Source organism: Stegostoma tigrinum, chromosome 10, assembly GCF_030684315.1.
Source record: "Stegostoma tigrinum isolate sSteTig4 chromosome 10, sSteTig4.hap1, whole genome shotgun sequence".
Classification (NCBI taxonomy): Eukaryota; Metazoa; Chordata; class Chondrichthyes; order Orectolobiformes; family Stegostomatidae; genus Stegostoma; species Stegostoma tigrinum.
Window position 1 is genome coordinate 44,527,766 of NC_081363.1, and position 21,342 is coordinate 44,549,107.

General features: G+C 40.5%; 1 long non-coding RNA gene across 1 annotated transcript in view; it reads left to right on the top strand.

Moving 5' to 3' along the window:
* The window catches only part of LOC125455576 (uncharacterized), a 37,921-nt gene extending 16,935 nt beyond the window's left edge, over window positions 1-20,986 (top strand). Inside the window, exons 3-4 of the long non-coding RNA XR_007248274.2 lie at window positions 4,248-4,349; window positions 20,907-20,986. This is a non-coding gene — a long non-coding RNA (uncharacterized LOC125455576). The remainder of the gene's footprint in view (window positions 1-4,247; window positions 4,350-20,906) is intronic.
* Window positions 20,987-21,342: the final 356 nt, after the last annotated feature.

The window sequence follows — 21,342 nt, forward strand, 5'->3', positions numbered from 1 at the left end:
CCTTCACCTGGTCTGACCTATATGTCATTCCAGAGCCACATGATTCTAAACTGCTCTCTGAAATGACCTAGTAAGCCACTAATCACTACAAAGTCAAATAAAAGAAATGAAACCAGGCCAACCATCTGGCATCAACCTAGGCATTAGGAAAAGACAACCAGTCACCCCTGCAAAGTCATCTTTACTAACATCTGGGTGCTAGTGCCAAAATAGGGAGAGCTGTCTCACAGATAAGTAAAGCAACAGCCAATCATACCACACAGATGATATCCCAGACACCACCATCCCCACCATCTGTCCTAAAAGAGGTGGTGGCACGGTGCTATACAGTTGGGAGGGGGTTGTCCTCAAAATTGACTCCAAATCCCATGAAGCCTCCTGTTGGTTATTATATACTATCGTCTCTCCAGCACAATCTGCAACCTCATGGCCCAGTAAATCTGTTGAACCTGTGTTGAACCATTACTGTCAAATCAGAGGATCAACCTTGGTCCACTGGAGAGTGCAGGAGGGCATGCCAGGAATAGCACCAAGCATGTCTTAAAGTGAGGTCTCAATCTGGTGAAGCTACCAAACAGAACTACTTACATGCCGTACAGCATAAGCAGCAAGTGATAGAGCTGAGCAAGCCCAAAACGAATGTATCAAATCTATTCTGTGCAGTCCTGCCACATCCAGTTGAGACAATTAAATAACTCACTGGAGGATGAGCATGTATAAATATTCCCATCTTCAAAGTTACAACAATGCAAAAGATAAGACTGAAATAGTCGCAGGAATCTTCAGCCAGAAGTGCCAAGTAGATGGATCCATTTCAGCCTTCTCCATTTGTCCACATTATTGCAGATACCTGTCTTCAGCCTATTCAATCCACTCCATGTGATGTCAAGAAATGGTTGAAAGCATTGGATACCACAAAGGCTATGGACCTTGACAACAGTCACAGGATCCTCAGATCACAGAACCCCTACCATGTGGAAACAAGGCCCAACAAATTCACACCGACTCTCCATAGAGCATCCCACCCAGACTCTCCCCCTCCCTGTACTCTGTTAGATGGCTAATCCATCTAACCTATACACTATGGGCAATTTAGCTTGGCAAATCCACATAACCTGCACATCCTTGGACTGTGGAAGGAAACCCGCATAGACAGGGAGAGAATGCGCAACATCCACACAGACAGTTGTCCAAAGCTGGAATTGAACCCAGCTCCCTGGCGCTGAGAGACAGCATGCTAACCACTGAGCCACTGTGCTGCTTCAATGTAAGGTATAAGCACTACTGAGATTTGAATGCAGGATTGCCTGTTTACACAGACGCTTTAACCAACTAAGCCGCAGAAAGAGCACTGAAGACTTGTGCTCTGGAACTTGCCACACATGTGGCCAAGCTGCTCCACTACAGTTACAACACTGGCATCTACCTGGCAATGCAGAAAATTGCCCACGTATGTCCTTTGTAGAAAAAGAAGAAGAAATCCAACCCAGCCAATTACCACCCCATCACTACTCTTGATCATCACTGAACATAGAACAGTACAGTGCAGTACGGGCTTTTTGGCCCATGACGTGCTGACCTATTATCCTACTTAGATCAATTTACCCTGCACACCCTACATTTTACTGTTCTCAATGTGCCTGTCCAAGAGTCACTTTAAAGTCTCTAAAAGTATCTGACAAGACGAGTAAAGTGTTGGAAGATGTCATTAACAGCGCTATCAAGCAGCGCCTGCTCAGTGACATCCAGTTTGGTTTCTGCCAGGGCCACTCAGCTCCTGATCGCATTACAGCTTTAATTCAAATGTGGCAAAAAAGCTGAATTCCAGATCTGAGGTGAGAGTGACAGTCCTTGACATCAAGGTGCATTTAGTCGAGCATAGTTTCCAGGATCTCTAACAATGCTGTAATTGGTGGGTATCAAGGGGCAAACTCTGTGCTGGTTGGAGTTGTACCTGGCTCAGAGGCAGATGGTTGTGGGTGCTGTAGATCAGTCATTCTCAGCTCCAGGACATCTCTGCAGGAGTTCCTCAGTGCAGTGTCCTAGACCCAACCATCTTCAGCTTCTTCAAGGATGACCTTCCCTCCACCATAAAGTCAGAAGTGGGGATGCCTACTGATGATTTCACAATGTTCAACACCATTTGTGACTCATCCAATACTGAAACTGTCCATCTTTAAATGCAAGAAGATCTGGACAATGTCCAGGCTTGGGCTGACGAGTGGCAAGTAACATTCGCACCATGCAAATGCCAGGCAATGACCATCACCTGTAAGAGTCAATCTAACGACTGCCTCTTGACAGTTACTGGAGTTGCCATTACTGAATCCTGCACTTTCAGCACCCATAAACTCAACTGGACTCACCACATAAACTACAGTGTCTACAAGAACAGGTCAGAGGCTAGAAATACTGCATGACTCTCCTCCTGACTCCCAAAGGCTATTCATCACCTACAAGGCACAAGTTAGAGTGTGATGAAATGATTTCCACTTGGATGGGTGCAGCTCCATCAACATTCAAGAAGCTTGACACCATCCAGGACAAAGTAGCCTGTGTGACTGGCACCACAGCGACAAACGTCCACTCCCTCCATTGTTGACATTCAGGAGCAACATTTGTAGATAGTACACAGATGCAATTTCCCCAAGATCCATAAACAGCATCTTCCAAACCCATAAGTTCTTTATCATGAAGGACAAAGGCAGCAAATGCAAGGGAACACCACATGGCAAGTTCCCTTCCCAAATCACTAACCATCTGACTTGGAAATATGTATCACTGTTCCTGGTTCAAAATCTTGAAATTCCCACCCAACCGCATTTATAGGTCAACCCACAGCACATGGACTGCAGTGGTTCAAGAAAGCAGTTCTCCTCCACCTTCCCAAGGCTGATGAGGAACAGGCAATAAATGCTGACCAGCCAGTAATACCCACATCCCATCAATGAATAAAAGAAAACTAATAGAGCAGATGAGGAGCCTAAGATGTTTCCTGTTTCCCATGTTTCCATGAGTTCAATGCTTGTCTTGCATGCAAGAAGCAGGATTACAATAAGAGTGCCATGGTACTGCCAAATGCAGCATTAAAGTGCAGACTGTATTGTAAGTGGGTCAGAACTGTGCCATGAAGATGTGGTGAAGCTGGTACGTGTCTAATGTCAACTTTTGTGGTGGATGAGTGTGCAAGCAGTTTTTGCCCATGGAGCATGCCCTGATATGTGATGACTGTTATTCAAGTTGGAGGCCTAGAGAAGCAAGTACTGAGCAAGAGTTGTCAGGTACCTGTTGTGATTTTCATGTCAGGAATTGTCACTGTCTGGTATCTATCTAGTGGGTGTGAGAATAGGAAACAGCCTATCAATGAGGTAAGATTATGAGGTACCAATGGTGTGCAGTCGGATGAATAAAAAGGCCTCTGACACTCACTCGTGAGATTCCTATTTTGCATTCAAAACTTAATTGGAGAATCAGATGTTATTCCTGATGTTGAGAATGTGATTTCTGCGATACGGTTAGGGTATCACTCTATTTTCCTAATAATAGATTGTGAAAGGCATGTCACTTTCAGGGCAGTGAAGACTCCGTTCCCATTGTTTCAGATCAATGAAAGCTCTTTAGAAATATGATTATTGGAAGCAGACAATTATCTGAAGCTTTAACTATGGCTGGCAACATCTGTGGAGAGAAACAATCAAACTACTTTGCTTCAAAATACCCTAACCTCAGTCTTGGTGTAAGAACAATCTTGCTCAGTTTGAATTTTCTTGATTGTGTGCATCAGTCCTGTGTGATTAAGAAATATGGGATGACATTTGCTTTTCATTTGAGAAGGGCTGAAAACCACATCCAATGTTTAGTAAAATAAATCTATTTGATTTGAATCCAGGATTCAGAAGTGAAGTCACAATTTGCAGCATCCAATTATGTTCCTAATAATTTAAAATATTGATTGAGAAAATGTTATTGGATAGGCCAGTGGCTTTCTTCCAGTGAATGTGAACAATCTATTCCGTTTTAGATTTCACATTTTACATTTACATTTACAGTTTTATAATATTCACTTTCTCTTGGTAGTATAATTCCTGAAGATAGTTAAGTGAAAGCTCAGAGTATCAATTCAGCACATCACTGTGAGGAGAAATGTTGATGTTGCTTTTTTATAAAGCTGGTTAGAGGCTTCTAAAAGTAAGTGCTAGACTCAGCATTCTTCATTGTCATTGGGATTTTATTTTTTATTATTACAGTGCGACGTCCATTTATTGATTTTAAGCAGCCTGCAAACTATTTACTGAACCACACTCTCTAAATTTATACCTCACTCCAGAAGGAGTTACATTTGGGGTTTGGTAAGTTCCAGTTACTGAAGTTCTACAGAAAAACTAATAGATAAGTGTACTGATCAAACAAAATCACCTTGTCTTTAAGCCAGCTCTTTTTTAAAATTGCTGTAGAATATTATTAAAATTGCATAAAAATTTACACTTTGTAAAGCATTTAATTCATCGATGTTAAAAATATGTTTATTTTGGTGTATGAATTATTGTTATATAAATAATTGTGACAGATGTTTTCATCTAGGATAGTCCAAAAACCAGGAGGAGTGATCTGAATGTTTTCAAACCAGGAGACCTTTATGCTCAATCTCACTTATTATTTTGAATCCTATACATCAGAACGATTGGAGACTAGAGACATTGGTCTTAATTTAATGTTTCCTCTGACCTTTAGGTGGTTCTTCATTTCATTTAGTATTTCTCTGCACCCTTTCACCCTGACTTCACATTAATGTAAACATCTTTTTCAAAAATTATTCTTTTGGTGGCAACCTTCAAATACAGGCAACCATCGAAAACTACATGATAAACTTGGTTATCCTGAACTCAGTGGGCCAGGCACTTAGGGAGGGGTACTTAAACAGGCATTTGACTCCTTATTTGCATTTGCAAAAGGACTATTTCCTGCATTACTCACGAAGCCTGATGTTTAAACCTGCAGCCTCTTCCAATATGGCAGGTATTGTACTTGCTGCTTGGAGAATATGTTCACTTATTGGACACCATATTGGGCACTTAAGTACATTTGCTATGTTTATAAAACGGGCACGGTGTCAACGAATTTTCAGATTTTGATCTCTTTAACTCAGAAACAGTCAACTTGGATAAAAGTATTAAAAACAGCTCAGTGCACAATTCTAATGTAAACTCATGCAATCAGTTGGAAATGGAGGCAGATCTCATCATGAATCACGACTGAAATCAGTTGTATGCATCGTTATCTTGTAGGAAGCAGTATTTATTTGGATAATTTGTCAAAAACTCTCTTTCCTCCATTTTGGAATGACTAAAAACAGATGATCTGGTCATTTATTTCACAGCAGCATTTTCAGCATCACAACCATGATTACACTTTGAAAACATATCATTGATTATGAAATATCTTGGCAAATTCTGGCTTGCAAAACATGCTACATAAATTCACTTTCTTCCTTCTTTCTCTCCTACTACTTATAACAAACTCTCTGGATATCTTTACTGGCTTCTTTTATGATTGTATAATCCTGATTGTGTTAAGGTTCCATTTTTTGACCCCCACCTATTCTTGACTGTGTTGCTTTTATTGATGTTACGCATATAGTTGGGGTACGGTTAAATTGTGTAAGCTTAAAATTTTGAGCTTTGCCCTAACGGTTGTTGTAAGGCACATAGCACAGACCATAGCATGTAAGTCAAGCTGGTGTATAAAACTACCCTATTTTTCAGTGCAAAAATGCAAGTTTGGGATTAGTCAGTGTATAAATTGACTAGGAGGCTGGAAGAACACAGCAGGCCAGGCAGCAGCTGGAGGAAAGAAGCATTCAGTGTTTTAGGTATTGGGTAATACCTGAAACATTGACTGCTTCTTTCCTCCAGCTGCTGCCTGGCCTGCTGTGTTCTTCCAGACTCCTGTTTGTCTACCTTGGATTTCAGCATCTGCAGTTTTTTTTTGCCTCTATATAAATTGACCACTCTAGAACATTTTCAACTAATGAATGCATATTTAGGGCTATTACATTAATAGTCATCAACAATTTTTCAGCTTAGAAAGAAATGTCCAGGATTATATTCAATCTTTTAAATGGTACATGGGATCAAGTGGATGACATGGGTTGTATTGTCAAGAAATCCATGAGATTTTAGGACAGACCTAAATAGAGCAGACTGCTCATGGCAGTTGACAACCAGAAATTTATCTTCCTGCAAAAAAAAGTGAATATGCAAGTGGTTTCACGTTAAAAGTTGTAATATTTATACTAACTTGTCAAATAACTGCAGTGAGGGAATTTGGTGTTTGTTAAAACCTGTTCAATACTGGAAGAAGGAATCCACACTGAAGATGATGTCCAGGCTTAAATGTGTCATCAGAACTGGGAGTGAACACAAGTCTGATCTGGAGAACTGTCTATTAGAATGGATCCTTGAAAATCAGCAGAAGGGTTACATCATCACCAGACTGCAATCCTATACATGCACTTAAGTGGGCCACATCATGCTCTTGATTCCAGCACAATTTCAGGGGAACAGGTAATTGGTCTAGCCAGTTTATGGAAGACAGTAAATTTGACACTTTTTAAAATCTTATGATTTATTCAGACTTGTAGCATTATTGAAACTGAAATGTGACGCATTGATTTTAATTTGAATTACTCTGTTAAATGTCAAAAAAGTGATTTGCCTATACCCACACTGATGGTTCATTTTTTTCTGTTCATCTATAAGTCAACACCCAAATTTCAGAGAGATGTTTGAAACACCAAAGGTCAGCTTTTATGCCACAATCTATGCTATTGTATTTGTTGCTTGGCTGCCTTCCCACGTGATCCAGAACTTCTGCAATTTAACTTACAAAAGATATTGTACTAAAGTCTGTTAATTTGCATATTTTTCCCCAGTTCCATCACAGTTTCTAGCCACTCACATGCTTATTCTGTGTCCTCTTTGATTCTGACCAGAACTTGCAGTTTCAGTCAATCTGTACTAAAACTACTATTTCCACTTCTGTAACAATGCCTCCCTTCCTCTCTATCTCACCAACTTCGAGTCAAAACTTCTATCCCTACATTCATTCTCACTAGGCACAGACTTTCCTGCCTTCCCAATTCTATCTGAGCCAAACTGTATATTGTGCCCCAATTCCCTTCTGTTTGCTTTCCTCCTATCCTAAAACTAAAAACCATTTCACTTATTATTGTTCATGTTGCCAGTAGTAATCATGCCTTCCAATGAATCAATTTCAAATCTGTTGTCATTATTTACAGGTCTTGTCAACATTATATCCCATTCTAACACTGAATTTCACAGAGCTCTTCATTCTTCAGCTTCCGGTCAACTGTGTATTTGCTTACCATCAATAGTCAAATAACCCCGCACTTACATTCCCTTCTTCCACCTTTCTACATCTGTGACCACTTTCAAACATTTTTGTCAAAGCATATTTCTTTGGCCATATTCTTTGGCTTTGCTAACTGTGCTTATTATGTGAAAGCGGATGTTGTCATCGAGAAAACAGTTGCCTTGACATGATTAATGTTTAAATGTTAGCAGAGTTAGATACTTTTTCCTTCATTATGAATAGGATGTTTTTTTCTAGGTTTACTATACCAGATAAGAGGTGGCAAGAAGCTAAGGGGAAGGACCAGCAGTGGTATGAAGCTGCACTGGGAGATGATATCCAGTAATTGTTTATCTTCATGGAAATGGAGGCAGTAGGTGATGCCATTTTTAAAAGTACAAATGATTATTTAATAAATAGACTACCACCAGAACCTGTGTTACATTTAATAGTGCTTAGTAAACTCACATGTTGGTGTTTTCATTTATTTTTTCTGTGTTGTAATTAAACATTTTGTTGATTAAATTTAGAGCTGTAGGACACAGAGTTGAATTGATAAAGGTAAACATTACTTTGCTTTCATCTGTGCATATTTTTCTAGCTTTGTATCAATTCTGGAAAAAATACCTTTGTTTATGCCACATAATTTATACTTTAAATCTTTAGAGTTTTATTCTTAAAACTTAAATATATGGAGCTAAAAGTGTCAGTGTTTTGTAGATGTCTTCATCATACATACAATATTGAAACATTATTTGATAAGTAGCAAGAATTTAGCTAGGATGGAAGCTGAGAGCTCGGACAGAGTTGTTGTCTCTGGTTTGTTGCCCGTGCTACGTGCTAGTGAGGCGAGGAATAGGGAGAGAGAGGAGTTGAACACATGGCTACAGGGATGGTGCAGGAGGGAGGGTTTTGGATTCTTGGATAATTGGGGCTCTTTCCGGGGTAGGTGGGACCTCTACAAGCAAGATGATCTTCACCTGAACCAGAGGGGTACCGATATCCTGGGGGGGACATTTGCTAAGGCTGTTCGAGTAGGTTTAAACTAATTCAGCAGGGGATGGGCACCAAAATTGTAGTTCGACTATAGAAAAGGTTGAGAGTAGGGTGGTCCGAAATAAAGTTTCAGGGAAGCAAGATGGCACGGGCAAGCAAGAAGTTGGTTTGAAGTGTGTCTACTTCAATGCCAGGAGAGTCCGGAATAAGGTGGGTGAACTTGCAGCATGGGTTAGTACCTGGGACTTCGATGTTGTGGCCATTTCGCAGACATGGATAGAGCAGGGACAGGAATGGTTGTTGCAGGTTCCGGGATTTAGATGTTTCAGTAAGAACAGAGAAGATGGTAAAAGGGGCGGAGGTGTGACATTGTTGGTCAAGGACAGTATTACAGTTGCAGAAAGGATGTCTGGGGACTCGTCAACTGAGGTAGTATGGGCTGAGGTTAGAAACAGGAAAGGAGAGGTCACCCTGTTGGGAGTTTTCTATAGGCCTCCGAATAGCTCCAGAGATGTAGAGGAAAGGATAGCAAAGATGATTCTCAATAGGAGTGAGAGAGACAGGGTAGTTGTCATGGGGGACTTCAACTTTCCGAATATTGACTGGGAACACTATAGTTCGAGTACTATAGATGGGTCAGTTTTTGTCCAGTGTGTGCAGGAGGGCTTCCTGACACAGTATGTTGATAGGCCAACAAAGGGCGAAGCCACATTAGATTTGGTACTGGGTAATGAGCCTGGCCAGGTGTTAGATTTGGAAGTAGGTGAGCACTTTGGTGATAGCGATCACAATTCTGTTATGTTTACTTTAGTGATGGAAAGGGATAGGTGTATACCACTGGGCAAGAGTTATAGCTGGGGGAAAGGCAATTACGATGAGATTAGGCAAGATTTAGGGAGCGTAGGATGGGGAAAGAAACTGCAGGGGATGGACACATTAGAAATGTGGAGCTTATTCAAGGAAAAGCTCCTGTGTGTCCTAGATAAGTATGTACCTGTCAGGCAGGGAGGAAGCTATAGAGTGCGGGAGCCATGGTTTATGAAGGAGGTGGAATCTCTGGTCAAAAGGAAGAAGAAGGCTTATTTTAGGATGAGATGTGAAGGCTCAGTTAGGGCACTTGAGGGCTACGAGGTAGCCAGGAAAGACCTAAAGAGAGAGCTCAGAAGAGCCAGGAGGAGACATGAGAAGTTGTTGGCGGATAGGATCAGGGTAAACCCTAAGGCTTTCTATAGGTATTTAAGGAATAAAAGAATGACGAAAGTAAGATTAGGCCCAATCAAGGATAGTAGTGGTAAGTTGTGTGTGGAGTCAGATGAGATAGGGGAAGCGGCTAAATGAATATTTTTCATCAGTATTCACTCTAGAAAACGACAATGTTGTCGAGGAGAATACTGAGATACAGGCTACTAGACTAGGTGGGATTGAGGTTCACAAGGAAGAGGTATTAGAAACCCTTCAGAGGATGAAGATGGATAAGTCCCCTGGGCCGGATGGGATTTATCCTCGGATCCTCTGGGAAGCCAGGAGGAGATTGCCGAGCCTTTAGCATTGATCTTTAACTCGTCATTGTCTACAGGAATAGTGCCAGATGACTGGAGGATAGCAAATGTGGTTCCCCTGTTCCAGAAGGGGAGTAGAGACAACCCTGGTAATTATAGACCAGTGAGCCTTACCTCAGTTGTTGGTAAAGTGTTGGAAAAGGTTATAAGGGATAGGATTTATAATCCTCTAGAAAAGAATAAATTGATTAGGGATAGTCAGCACAGTTTTGTGAAGGGAAGATCGTGCCTCACAAACCTTATTGAGTTCTTTGAGAAGGTGACCAAACAGGTAGATGAGAGTAAACCGGTTGATGTGGTGTATATGGATTTCAGCAAGGCGTTTGATAAGGTTCCCCCGAATAGGCTATTGTACAAAATGCGGAGCAATGGGATTGTGGGAGATATAGCAGTTTGGATCAGAAATTGGCTTGCTGAAAGAAGACAGAGGGTGGTAGTTGATGGGAAATGTTCATCCTGGAGACCAGTTACTAGTGTTGTACCGCAAGGGTCGGTGTTGGGTCCATTGCTGTTTGTCATTTTTATAAATGACCTGTTTGAGGGCGTAGGAGGATGGGTTAGTAAATTTGCAGACAACACTAAGGTCGGTGGAGTTGTGGATAGTGACGAAGGATGCTGTACGTTGCAGAGAGACATAGATAAGCTGCAGAGCTGGGCTGAGAGGTGGCAAATGGAGTTTAATGCAGACAAATGTGAGGTGATGCACTTTGGTAGGAGTAACCAGAAGGCAAAGTACAGGGCTAATGGTAAGATTCTTAGCAGTGTAGATGAGCAGAGAGATCTCGGTGTCCATGTACACAGATCCTTGAAAGTTGCCACCCAGGTTGACAGGGCTGTTAAGAAGGCATACAGTGTTTTAGCTTTTATTAATAGAGGCATCGAGTTCCGGAACCAAGAGGTTATGCTGCAGCTGTACAAAACTCTGGTGCGGTGACACTTGGAGTATTGTGTACAGTTCTGGTCACCGCATTATAAGAAGGATGTGGAAGCTTTGGAAAGAGTGCAGAGGAGATTTACTAGGATGTTGCCTGGTATGGAGGGAAGGTCTTACGAGGAAAGGCTGAGGGACTTGAGGCTGTTTTCATTAGAGAGAAGAAGGTTGAGAGGTGACTTGATTGAAACATATAAAATAATCAGAGGGTTAGATAGGGTGGATAGGGAGAGCCTTTTTCCTAGGATGGTGATGGCGAGCACGAGGGGGCATAGCTTGAAATTGAGGGGTGAAAGATAGAGGACAGATGTCAGAGGTAGTTTCTTTACTCAGAGTAGTAAGGGAATGGAACGCTTTGCCTGCAACGGTAGTAGATTTACCAACTTTAGGTATATTTAAGTCGTCATTGGATAAGTGTATGGACATACATGGAATAGTGTAGGTTAGACAGGCTTGAGATCGGTATGACAGGTCGGCACAACATCGAGGGCCGAAGGGCCTGTACTGTGCTGTAATGTTCTACATTCTATGTTTAATTTGTTTATTCTAATAGCTGCATTGAGCATAGAACAGTACGGCACCGGATGGACCCTTTGGCCCACAATGTTGTGCCAACGTATTATCCTGCCAAGATCAATCTAACCCTCATACCCTATCTTTTACTATTCTCCATGTGTCTATCCCAGACTTGCTTAAAAGGCTCTAGGTATCTGACTCCACTACCACTGCTAGCAGCGCATTCCACATGCCAACCGCTCTCTGTGTGAAGAACCTACCTCTGACATCTCTCCCATACCTTCCTCCAATTATCTCCCCTCGTGATAGCCATTTCAATCCTGGGAAAAAGCCTCTGACTATCCACTCCATCTATGCCTCTCATCATCTTGTAAACCTCTATCAAATCACCTCTTATCCTTTTTTTGCCTCAATGAAAAAAGCCCTAGCTCCCTCAACTTTTCCTCATAAGACCTGCCGTCCAGTCCAGTCAACATCCTGGTAAATCTCCTCTGCACTCTCTCTAAAGCTTCCACATTTTTCCTGTAATGAGGTGACCAGAACTGAATACCATATTCCAAGTGTGTCTGACCAGAATTTTATACACCTGCAGCATAACTTTGCAGCTCTTAAACTCCATTCCCCTGCCACTGAAAGCCAACACACCATCTGCCTTCTTTATAACCTTATCAGCTTGGATGGCAACTTTGAGGGATCTGTGAGCGTGGACCCCAAGATCCCTCTGTTCCTCCACATTACCAAGAATCCTGCATTAATCCTGTGTTCTGCATTCAAATTTGACCTCCCAAAATGGATCACTTCACACTTTACTGGGTTGAATTCCATCTGCCACTTCTTTGCCCAGCTCTGCATCCTGTCATTGATCCATTGCAACCTGTACCAGCCCTCCACGCTGTCCATAATTCCACCAACCTTCGTGTCATTGGGAAACTTACTAACCCACCCTTCCACTTCTTCACCCAAGTCATTTATAAAGATCACAAAGAGCAGAGGTCCCAGAACAGATGCCTGCAGATCTTTTTAGAATTGTTAGAAAGAGAAACACTTCATGTTTCAGGTAACTTAGAATTGTACTTTCAAACTCTTGACTGCCTAGCCTTTGACTTTAGATTCACTACAATAACGTGTAGTGATCTGTCTGCTCAACTGAATACTCACTTTGATATTTTATGTCCCGGTCCTCATTTAAAATCTCTACTCCAAGTCTGGTTGATCTCAAAATATGGTATGCATTTTGCTCCCTCAAGTCCAAGGTGGACAGGCTGATGATAGCTGGGGCTAATTGGCTTAGCCATTCGTCAGGAGATCTGGCTGGTTCATATTGAATACTTAGCAGGCCAAGCAGCATCATAGGAGCAGGAAGGTTGACGTTTTGGGCCTAGACCCTTTATCAGGTGATGATGAAGGGTCTAGGCCCAAAACGTCAGCCTTCCTGTTCCTATGATGCTAATTGGCCTGGTGTGTTCATCCAGCTCTATATCTTGTTATCTCGGATTCTCCAGCATCTGCAGTTCCTATTATCTGTCATATTGAATACTGTCAGGCTTCACTGACCTCTACGAAAATTGCTCAATATTCTTCGATCATCTTGGCAGTGAAAATAACCCCAGATTCTTTTGTTTAGTAGTTCATTATCACTGTCTTAAACCTATGCTGCTAATAAATGCAAGGAGCTAAGGGATTTCTTTGTTATAACGATTAAGATAATTTATTCTCCTACCTTTTACTGCATTATACTTGTCTGGCGTACTAAACCTCGGTCCAGCCCTAAGCCTAATGATGTCTTTTTCAAATGTGTTGTCTTGATTGATAATAGATTTACATGTTCAGTGTTAGTAATTTAGATATTTTGTATGAAAAAATAAAGGATTGTCTTTCCTTATGTAGTAATGATCTAGATGAGGAAAGACTGCAGCCTTTTTGCAAATGACATAAAAATAGGGAAGGCAAGTGGTGAGAATGATACGGAGTCTGCAAAGTGAATGGGCAAAAAGTTGGTAGAAGGAACATATAGTAGGCAAATGTGAGGTTTTGTACTTCCGAAGGAAGAATAGAGGTGCTAAATATTATTTAAATGGAAATATATTGCAGAAATCTACTGAACAAGAATATGGGAGTCCTTGTCCATGAATCTCAAAAATCTAGCACTCCAGTAATAGGGAAGGCAAAACAGATGTTGGCTTTTAGGGAATGAAACATAAAAGTTGGGAAGACTTACTAGCATTATAGAAGTGCTAGTCAGACTAGTCAAGAGGAGATGGTGGCCTAGTGGTATTATTGCTAGACTTTTAGTCCAGAAACCCAGCTAATGTTCTGGGGACCCAGGTCCCACCCAAATAGTGGAATTTGAGTAAATACTTCAAACAAGAATTAAGAATTTACTTATGAACATGAAACCATTATCTATTAAAGTAAGAACCTATTTGGTTCAATCATTCTATTCAGGGAAGGAAATCTGCTGTCTTCATCTGGTCTGGCCTACAAGTGATTTCTGGCCCACAGCAGTGTGGTTGAATCTCAATTCCCCTGAAAAGCCGAGCAAACCATTCATTTATATTGATCACAACAAAGTCTCAAAGAAATGAAATCAGTCAGACCACCTGTTGATGCTGCATAATCCTCCTTACTAACATGTGGGAGGTAGTACCAAAATTGGGAGAACTGCCTCAAGACAAGTCAAGCAACAGCCTTCACATAGTCATCCTCATGGAATTATGCCTTACAGACAATATCCCAGACACCACCATCACTATCCCTAGATATGACCCAGAGGCAGAACAGATACAGCAGAGATGGTGGCACAGTAGTGTACAGTTGGGAGGGAGTTGCCCTGGGAGTCCTCAACATTCACTCTGGATCTCATGATGTCTCATGGCTTTAGGCTAAACATGGCCAAGGAAACTTGCTGTTTACAATGTACCGTCCTTCACGAATGAATCAGTATTCTTTTCTATTAACAACACCTGCAGGAAGCACTAAGGGTGACAAGGGTGCAAAACATACTCTGGGTGGGAGATTTCAGTGTTAGCACCAAGACTGGCTAGGCAGCAGCACCACTGATTAAGCTGTTTGGGACCTAAAGGACGCAGGTGCTAGGCTGGGACTGCAGCAGGTAATGAGGGAAAAACATACTTATCCACCTTGTCCCTACCCATCTGCAACCTGCAGATGCAACTGTTCATGACAGTATTGGTAAGAATGAACACAGCATAGTTCTTGTGAAGATAATGTCCCGCCTTCACATTGAGAATAACCTGCATCATGTTTTGCGGCACTATCGGTGTTAAATGGAACAAACTTCTAACAGATGAGCAACTCAAGACTGGGCATCCATGAGCTGCCCTGGCCCACCAACAGCAACAGAATTGTACTCCCTCACAACGTGCACCTCATGCCCTGGCATATACTCCGCTCAACTATTATCAACAAGTCCGAGATTAATCCTGGTTCAATGCACAGTGTAGGAGGGCTTGCCAGTAACAGCACCGAGCCTGCTTAAAAATGAGGTGCCAACCTGGTGAAGCTATCAAACAGCATATGCAGCAAGTGATAGACAGAGCTGACCTTTGTAGTCTTGCTACATCTAGTTGTGAATGCTGTTGGTCAATGAAACAACTCCCTAGAGGAGGAAATTCCACAAATATCCCCATCCTCGATGGAAGAGCTGGACGTAACAATGCAAAGGTTGAGGCTGAAACAGTCACGTCAATCTTCAGTCAGAAGTGCCAAGTAGGTAATCCATCACAGTCTCCTCCAGTGACTCTCAGCATTACTAATACTAGTCATCAACCAACTTGATTCACTCCACATGATATCAAAAAATGGTTGGAGGCACTGAATACTGCAAAGGCTGTGGCATGAAAACATTCTGCAATAGTACTGAAGACTTGTGCTCCAGAACTTGAAGCTTCCCTAGCCAAGCACTTCCAGTGCAGTTTCAACACTGGTATCTTCCTGACAATGTGGAAAGTTGTCCAGGTATAACCTGTACATAAACAGTAGGATGAATCCAACCCAGCCCATTACCATCTACTCTTGATCATTAGTAAAGTGATGGAAGGTGACATCAACAGTGTTATCACGCAACATCTGCTCAGTGATGTCCAATTTAGGTTGTGCCAGGGCCACTCAGTTCCTGACATCATTACAGCTTTGGTTCGAACATGGACAAAAAAGCTGAATTCCAGATGTGAGGTGAGAGTGACGGCCCTTGATGCATTCAGCTGATTGTGGCATCAAGGAGCCTTAGCAAAAGTGGAATCAATGGATATCGGGACAAACTGTCCATTGGTTGGAGTCATACCTGGCGCATAGGAAGATGGCTATGATAGTTGGAGATCAATCATCTCAGCTCCAAGACATCTCTGCAGGAGTTCCTCAGGTGAGTGTCCTAGGCTTAAGTATGTTCAGCTGCTTCATCAATGACATTTTCTCCATCATAAGGTCAGAAGTGGGGATGTTTGCCAATGTTGAGCACTATTCACGACTCCTAAAATACCAAAGTAGGCCATGTTCATATGCAATGAAATTTAGACAATATCCAGGCTTAGACTGAGAAGTGACAAATAACATTCATACCACACAAATGCTAGGCTACGACCATCACTAATAAAAATGTACCGATTGCCCCTGATGTTCAAGCGTGTTAGAGTCACTGAATTCCCTGCTATCAATATCCTTGGGTTCACCATTGACCAGAAATCAACTGCATCCACCATATAAATATAGTAGTGACAAGAGCAGGTCAAAGGCTAGGAATTCTACGGTGATTAACTTACTTTTCTAAAGCCAGTCCACCATCTATAAGGCACAATCAGGAGTTTGATGGCATACTCCCCACTTAACTGGATGGGTTCAGCTCCAACAACCGTTAAGATGCTTGACAAAGCAGCTCGCTTGATTGGGACCACATTCACTCCCTCTACCACCAGGAGTAGCAGAGTGTACTTTCTATAAGATGCACTGCCAAAATTCACAAAAGATCCTCAGATAGCACCTTCCAAACTCATGGCCACTTCCATCTAGAAGGACAAAAGCACCATATACATGGGAATGCCACCATCTGCCAGTTCTCCTCCAAGTCACTCACCATCCTGATTTGAAAATATATATCGCTATTCATTTACTGTTGCCTAGTCAAAATTCTGGAATTCCTTTCCTAACAGTATTGTAGGTCACCCCACAGCAGATGGACTGCAATGGTTCAAGAAAGCAGCTCACCACTACTTTGTCAGGGACGGCTAGAGATGGACAATAAATGCTGGCCAGCCAGCAACACTCATATCCCATGATTTTTAAAAAACGCCCACAGCTGGAATACTGTGAATAGTTTTCTGCCACTAATCAAAGGAAAGATAAATTAACGTCAGAGGCAGTTCAGAAGAGGTTCACTTAGCTGATAATGGATATATAGGGACATTTTTATGTGGAGAGGTTGAGTTGATTGTGCCTGTACTTGTTGGAATAAAGAAGAATGAAAGGACACTGTATTGACACATACAGGATTCTTCAGGGACTTGACAGGGAAGATGCAAAAATGCAGGAAGATGCACTTGTTTCCCCTTGTAGGAGAATCTGGGATCAGATGGCATAATCTGAGCATAAGGGGTCACACATTTAAGACGGAGATGAAGAGGAATTTCTTCTTTCAGTAGGTTGTGAATCGGTGGAATTATTTGCAGCAGAGGGCTGTTGAGGTTGGGTCATTAAACATATTTGAGTCTGTAAAAGACAAATATTTAGCACTATCAGATCAACCATGATCTCATTGAATGGCACAGCAGACTTGATGAGCTGAATGGCCTCCCTCTTGTACGTCTTTTGGATTCTTTAGGCACAAGACCTATTCCAGGTGCAAACCTGTTTTCACAAATGTTACAGATTTTATTAAATTTATGATAGCTGGTATATAGTGTATATTACTGATAAAAGCAGCGTTTATACAACCTATCTACTTTGGGATACTAGTGTTTGCAACACTGACTGCATAGGTCTCCTGTTCTGTTTTACTGACTAAGTCCCTCTTCCATCTATGGCCTTCCTTTTTGCATCCAAATACTAAGAATCAGACCTCACTAACCCTTTGTTATCCACTACCCACTGCGTATGATCAGCGACATTCTGAACTTCAGTTGACTTGTTAGTGTTTGGTAAGTCTTATTTTGGCTAGGCAGTTTCCTACCGATATTAGTTTCTCTGAAAGTAATGGCCCATCTTACTGACATCACTTTCTAATGACTCCTGATTAATTAATGTCAATCATATCATAAGATTATATAAATCACATTACAAGACCGTTTCTTAATGGTAGGCTTATGTCTCTTGGCTTCCCAATTCCATAGATAAGGAATTTTACCAAGGTAAGGTGACACTAATGAGTCCATTTATGTATTTGCCTGGGAATATGTAGCGTCTCAGTAATCTAATACCATCCCAACTATCTCAGATAATACATCTGAAAAGATTAAAATGAATCCAGATTACAAGATTCACTACAGAACCTTAACTCCAAAGTAATAAATATTATGCACGTATGTATATAGATTTGTATTTGTATATATTCATAGCCTGTCTCAGGATTTGAAGTTACAAAATGGAACCATTTTAAAACATAGCTGTGTCTTTGCATATAAGAATCTTTTACCTCAAAACATTTTCTCGTGTGTTGGCCTAAGTTTACATCTTAGGAGCTGCTTGGCCTGCTGTGTTCATCCAGCTCTACACTTTGTTACCCATGGTCTGATCTGTGCCCACATGGTTTTCTTTCTTACAGAAACATTTTCTATCTAAGTCACAGTCAAACAGAATATAAATTGATTCATAATTTGCTTAATCAATTTAAAATGATTAATTATTGAAAATAACTCTGTCCTACATTACCCATTGATGACTGATGGAAGAACAACATTGACAATATATTCAGAGAGCTGGACCATATTATCACTTCTTATAGATAAATGAAATAATATATTATCTTTTACTTTCCATGAAATGCAGTGCAATGTAATAAACAGTTCTGAATAGACTTAATTTGTAGGCTACTTTGGGGTTATGGTTGAGTGAACGCCTCAAAGTGCCTTTTTCCACAGATGCTGAGTGCACATGGATTTCACACATTGGCCTTAGACTACAGAGGTAAAAATGAAAAATTTTAATGTTAGAAAGATTTTGCTGTTAGTTAAGCGTATAAAATGTAACTGCTATCATGAACCATTTTACTTGATAGCAATATCACCCTAAACAGGTTTAATCTGAACAGTTTAGTGATAAAATATAGCAGTTTGAAAAATGCTTTAGTAAGTTAAGACAGCATTATTTTGTTATAAAATTTAAGCAGTAAAATGTATTGATTTTAATTTGTATCAGGGTGGGCAGACTCTACTGGTGAACCTAGTGAAACAGGAATCACCAAAGATTCTTTGTACCTCTTTGAGTGGACCAGAGTTCGGAGTGGAAAAAGTCCTGTGTGTCTATGGGGACACTCTCTGGGCAGTGGGCAAGTATTAAAAGTCTGCTTTATGTATATGGAAGGACATTAAAACATATGATGAATACATATATACACATTATATAAAATATACAATAACATTTTGTTATCTAGATTTGGGTATTGATTTCACACTATTTCTCAATAATTTTATATTAGAGGTATTAGCATCACCCCTTTAGTGTGTTAAGCCTATATAAAGTGGAGGATTCTGATTATCAGGAAACACAGTTGTTGGTGGAGAACATAAAAATAACATGTTAGTCAGTATATGTAATACATTTAAAAACATTGTACCTTAACCATTTTAAACTTCAATCAGAATTCACACCTGGTGATGAAGGAGCAGAGCTCTGAAAGCTTTGCGATTTCAAATAAACCTGTTGGACTATAAGCTGGTGTCATGTGATTTCAGACTTTGTCCACCTCAGGCCAACACCAGCATCTCCACATCATCAAACTCCAGTGGTGTGGTATTTATTGTCCCTGACTAGCAACCCAAAGATAGTGTTCAGTTCCCATTATGGCAAAGTGTGAGGCTGAATTCATACATTGAACTAAATCCAGGGTAAAAGAAAATCTAAAGTTATTCTTATTCAAAGAAAAACAAATGAATCCCTTGTAATGGCTTGCCACCAGCATACAATTAAGCAATGTAACAAGAATATAACAAAAACAAATGACAGGGTCTTGTGGAATGGTGGTAATGCCCTGTCTTCTGAACTTGGAGGTCTGGACTCAAGTCTCAGTTGCTCCAGAGGTGTGTTTTTAACATCACTCATCAGATTCAATAGAAAATATGAGAAAAAAACAAAGAAGAGTCTTGTGGCACACTGGTAATGACTCTATTTCTGATCCTGAAGGCCTGCGTTCAAGCTCACCTCTTGTAGAGTTGTGTAGTAACATATCTGAACACGTTGATTAAGAAGAAACAATTAACAAAAGCAAGAAAGTTATCAAAACGGTATTACTTTGTGACTCATTGTCAGTTAATGGCCGAGGCTGGACCATCTTGGCCAGCTTACATGTAACGTCCGTAGTACAGTTACCCCTTAGTGTTCTTTGCTCAACCAGCAAACCACTCTTGGTACCTGTGTAACCAGTGCCTGGAGAATAAAACACAAAGAAGCCTTATAAACGCAATGAAATAAAGCAGTCTGGGTTCAAATGGTAAGGCTGGTTAATAATTATCTACAATATGAATCAACCTATAATGAAAATTGGTAGTTTTAATGTAAAAATTATGCAATGAATTGATTTAAAAGGAGTATTGCAGCAGAACATGTTTTTGTTACCATGTGCGTGTAGAAAATATCAACTATCATGTAGTGAGTGAATTCCCAACATTTTCCTTTTATTTAGTGTTGCCACAAATGCTGCATGAATCCTACATGAGAAAGGTAAAGGCATGACATTTTCTAGAACTCAGTAGTACTAATTTATTTTATGTAATGATGAAAGGTTTTACAAATATTATGAAGCACATTTTTAAAACATCAGAAAACTTTACCCTGTCAGACTTCTCCCTTCCTCTTTCCTGAGATGATGGAAAGTTCCCAGGCTAGGATTAATGGGTGTCCTTTTACTAGATCACTTGAGTGGGTATGTTTATGTATGAAAATTAAAAACAAACCCTTAACAGTTTATTAACCCCACAGTGCAATACTTCCCTTATTTAAGATGTGAACATTGTAGCAAGGGTCATTGGATTAGAAAGAGAATCCAGATGGAATTCCTCTTCCCTTTACCAAGGACAATCTAATGATTGCAAAAGCAAAATACTGCAGATAATGAAAATCTGAAGTGCTCAACAGGTCAGTATTTGTGGAAAGAATTACAGTGTTAACATATCTGATCAATAACTTTTTGTCAGAATTCTGCTGTTGGCTAGACTAAGATTTGCTAGCTGCTTACAAACTCTGAATTTAATGGGAACTTTCTGAACTATATCACTGAGTTATCAGAAGACATGTTGACTATTTTACTACTGAAATAGATGGAAGACTGAATTAAATATTCCACTGGAAATCTGTGATTTATTACATAGGAAGCCCAGCTGATGCTATCATACTGGAAGTTCCATTTACCTCTATGCGAGAAGAAGTAGCGCATCATCCATTTGCAGTGGTAGGTAGGAACATTTGTTTGTATCATAGATCTGCATAAGTGTGGAGACTAGAAATTCAACAATAACAAAATGCCTTTTTTGTTTTTATTTTGTTACATTTACTTGAATAAAGTTTTTTTTTCAAAGAAGAAATTTCTGAAGACGGGTCCCAACCTGAAACATCAACTTTTCTGCTCCTCTGCTGCCTGGCCTGTTGTGTTCCTCCAGCTGCACACTGTTATCCCTGACTCCAGCATCTGCAATTCTTGCTATCTCTATTTTCTTTAGCAAGTTGTTTGCCTTTTATATATCAAAAAGTGGATGCCTGCTTTTACAAATTTTGCTAATTTCTTCTGATTTAACTTGAGTATATTTG